Raw genomic sequence first — 4,794 nt, 5'->3', positions numbered from 1 at the left:
AAAAAACTAGAAATACAGCTCGTTAGGGAGGTAAAAGATCTCTACAAGGGAAGTACAAAACACTGCTCAAAAAAATCAGAGATGACACAAACAAATGGAAAAAACATTCCAAGCTCATGAATAGGAAGAATCGATATTGTTTAAATGGTCATACTACTCAAAGCAATTTATAGATAAAATGCAATTACTATTATACCACCAATGACATTCTTCAGAGTACTAGAAAAACACTATTTTTAAGTTAATATGGAACCAAAAGAGAACAAATAGTCCAGGCAATTCTAAGCAGAAAGAACAAAGCTGGAGGCATCACGCTACCTGACTTCAAACTATACTACTGGGCTACAGTAACCAAAAATAGCATGGTGCTGGCATTAAAACAGACACAGACTAATGGAACAGAATAGAGAATCCAGAAATAAGGTTTCACACCTACAACTATCTTATCTTTGAAAAACCTGGCAGAAACAAGCAATGGGGGAAGGATTCCCTACTCAATACATGGTGCTGGGATAGCTGGCTAGCCATATGCAGAAGATTAAACCTGGACCCTTTCCTTATAACATATGCAAAATTCAACTCGAGATGAATTCAAGACTTAAATGTAAGACCCAAAATTGTAAAAACCCTGGAAGACAACCTAACAAATATTATTCTGGACATAGGAATAGGCAAAGATTTCATGATTAAGATGCCAAAAGCAACTGTGACAAGAGCAAAAATTCACATATGGGATCTAATTAAACTAAAGATCTTCTGCACAGCAAAATAAACTATCAACAGAGTACATAGACAATTTACAGAACAGGATAAATTTTTTGCAAGCTGTACATCTGACAAAGGTCTAATATCCAGCGTCTGTAAGGAGCTTAAATAAATTTACAATAAAATAATAACCCCATTAAAAAGGGGGCAGAGAATGTGAACAGACACTTCTCAAAAGAAGACATACCTGTGGCAAACAAACATGAAAAAAAGGACAACATCACTGATGATTAGAGAAATGCAAATCAAAACCACAATGAGATACCATTTCATACCTGTCAGAATGGCTATCACTAAAAAGTCAAAAAAAAAAACAAAAAACAGATGCTGGTGAGGTTGCAGAGAAAATGGAACACTTATACACTGTTGGTGGGAGTGTAGATTAGTTCAACTATTGTGGAAAGCAATGTGGCTTTCTCAAAGAGCTAAAAGCAGGATGACCATTCAACCTAGCAACCCCATGACTATGTATATATCCAAAGGAATATAAATTGTTCTGTCATAAAGACACATGCTCATGTGCATTCATCATAGTGCAATTCACAATAGCAAAGACATGGAATCAACCCAAATGCCCATTAACGGTAGACTGGATAAAGAAAATGTGGTTCATATACACCATGGAATACTATGCAGCCATAAAAAAGAATGAGCTCATGTCCTTTGCAGGAACATGGATGGAGCTGGAAGCCATTATTCTTAGCAAACTAATGGAGGAACATAAAACTAAGTACTGGATGTTCTCACGTATAAGTCAAAGCTGAATGATGAGAACACAAGGACACATAGAGTGGAACAACAGACACTGGAGCTTACCAGAGAGTAGTGGTTTGGAGGAGAGAGAGGATCAGGAAAAGTAACTAATGCGGACTGGGATTAATACCTGAGTTATGACATAATCTGTATAATAAACCCTCACAACATGAGTTTCCCTATATAGCAAACCTCCACATGTTCCCCTAAACTTAAAAAAAGTTTAAAAAAGTAAGTTTTGTGAGATACCTGTCAATAACTCTGAAGGGTCTGAGAATTTTCCCCTCTTGCAAGCTAACAAGATTCTATACCATATTTTCATGGATGCTGGAAGAAGGTATAATACTTCTGGGTCAGAGATCAATTACTTTATTGTTTATTGCACAGCAAACATCATAAGTTTCATCTTTGTGTCAGTCTCTTTGCCTCCAAGTCCCACATGGGCAACATGGAAGAACCTAGTTTGGTACTGTTTAAATAGTGAGTCTGTGTCACTATTGAGGAAATCCAAACCTATGAAACCTCATGCTTTGTGATAGATAATTAAGGCAACCTGCTTAACTTTTGCTCTGAAAAGAGACTCTTTTATTTTACTGACTTTATTTTACTATATATTTTTTATCCTACTTCAGAGGAAGACACTCTATAACTCAAGACTGACCACTATGCCAACATCATTAAAAAGATGCTCTGGAATATAAGGGAGTTGGTGTTCTGCTTGCAGGAGGTACAGAGAGAAACCCATTGAAAATTGTTTTCCAAAAAATCTACTTCTTATTTCTATATTATCCTGCTTTCTCATGAATTTCCTCATGAGTATGCCATTCTGTTACTAGTTTGATTCATACCCAGTTCTTAATAGTGGAGATACGATTTAAACCCAGATACTGACTCTGATGTCTCAAAAAAAAAAAAAAAAAATCTAAGGGTACTCAGTAAGAATCTGAGGTAGTTCATATACTTGGCACTAAGTAACTAAAAGAGAAAGAACTCAGACTTCTTGGTTAAAAAGATAAGATTAATTAGGAGAAGGGAATTGTGCAAGCTAGTGATCAGAGAGTTAGGGCATGAATTTTGCTATATTTATTCTCCTGCGGATTCTTCAATATTTGCATAGAAATCAAAATTATGTCTTAATGTTAAATGTAACTTTGACAACTATAAATTGTGATATGTTTCTTTTTAAAAGATGTACTGCTTCATTCAACAAATACATATTTTATATAAATTTGCGCAATTACAGGAAGATATGTAGAGGAGATATTTTAAAAAAGAGATTGTGATTGGTAGATAGATAGATAGATAGATAGATAGATAGATAGATATACAAATAGATAGATAGATAGATAGATAGATAGATAGATAGATAGATAGATCTAATTTCTGAGACTCTGATAAGTTTGTTTTATATTTATCTTCTGTCAAACACAGCAAGTCTAAAATGAATAGAAGGAGGTAGGATCACAGCTGTTGTCAGAATTACTAAAGAGGAAAGTGCTAGCAAATACACAGGTAGTATTTTCTTTCACATTCTAATTTTGTGATACCTTGTTTGTGAAACATTTAAGAAATATGACCATTTTATTAGTATTAGTTCTTTTAGAAGGATCACATCATGACATTTCAGTTCTGTTTTCTTTTTTTCTCTTTTTTTCTGCATTATAATTCTTTAATCTCTATTTTCTCAGCGCTGTTCTATTTTTAATCTAACCATTTTAGAGTAGACTTCTGGTAGCTGTTCCAATAAGTAGCATGGTTCCCAGAGAATCTGAAGTGACAACAGTTTACATATCTATATATATATATATTTTTTCCACAAAAGGAAATTTCAGTCAACAATGAATTGCATGTATAACGGTGGTCCCATACGGTTTTAATACTTATTTTTAATGTACTTTTTCTATATTTAGATATGTTTGGATATGCAAATACTTACCATGTGTTACAACTGCCTACAGTATTCAGTACAGTAACATGCTATACAGGTTTATAGCCTAGGAGCAATAGGATACCCTATAGATCATAGATGTCTTGTAGTCTATACCTTCTAGTTAGTTTGTGTAAGTACACCCTGTGTTTACACAATGATGAAATTGCCTAATGACACATTTCTCTGAATATATTCCTGTCATTAAGTGACACATGACTGAATATATATGTTTTAATATAAATACATTTCTAAGCACTACTAAGTTTCTAAGCATTATTATGGAGAAAGATTTTCATGTCTCAAAATACTTTAATCCTACCATTCCCTATGAGGGATAGACCACAGTGGTTTCCACATGAGCACATACATTCTTAAAGTAGCTAAGGGCAACAAAATTATGAAAGTTGAAGGAAAAATATTGGAAAGACTTTAAGAAAGTGATGCAGAGAATAATTATTTTTTGTACTTCAAGGAGTGTTGGACTCTGGCAGCCTTCAGAGGTTTTGCATCTCTGGAGTCAACCCTTAGGAGCTTTCTGAAGCTGACAGATTTCTGGATCTCTGGGTGTGAAGGGGACTTTGCTCCCCACAGGACAATCATTCAAATAGAATCAAACAATTTTCATGTATGGGCCTTGGCTTTTTTATGCAGCTTTTTATAAAAAATAGAAAAGTACTCTGAACACAGCAGTTGTTCTTTAGTTCTTTGGGGGTTAGTAGAAAAAGAGAAATGCTATTTTTTTTTTTTCTATTTTGGGGGGTATCTTGAATTGATCTGAAGTTTGGATTTAGATTTGTTTTGTGTTTGATTTCTGTTTTAAAATCAGTGAATACATATATTGCATTTGTTTTATATATTTTGTGAAATTTCCTCCTCATTACATATACATATATACTCATATATATGCATGTACATAGATAAATATGTGGGGTGTGTGTAATGTTTGTATATTAAGATATAGTTGAGAGTAAAATCTAAAATGAACTATGGGTTGTCATGTAGAGGGAGATGAAGGATGTTCCCCTCAATATTTTAAAATACAAAAAGAAAGGGCAGGTCAGTTTTTGAAGTGATATAAATCCAGTAATATAAATCCATATATTCTGTTTTACTTCACAGTTCCACATGGCAAGGTTGGATTCCGAATACCATAATTTAACTTTGGTAAAATTCTAACTTATGCCATCTGTCCTTCAACATATAACAGTGTATCACTTCCTATCAATCCAGAGGGACAAATTCCCTAGGATCACAAGCAAGAGGCACAAGGAAATGACATGGCAATGATGCTCATAATAGCAATGTAGAACCATGAGGTTTTCTCCTAACTCTGCTGTGAAAAAAAA

This window comes from Mandrillus leucophaeus, unplaced genomic scaffold, assembly GCF_000951045.1.
Source record: "Mandrillus leucophaeus isolate KB7577 unplaced genomic scaffold, Mleu.le_1.0 Scaffold827, whole genome shotgun sequence".
NCBI lineage: Eukaryota > Metazoa > Chordata > Mammalia > Primates > Cercopithecidae > Mandrillus > Mandrillus leucophaeus.
The sequence above is the reverse complement of the archived record's forward strand: the minus strand, read 5'-3'. Positions refer to the sequence as shown.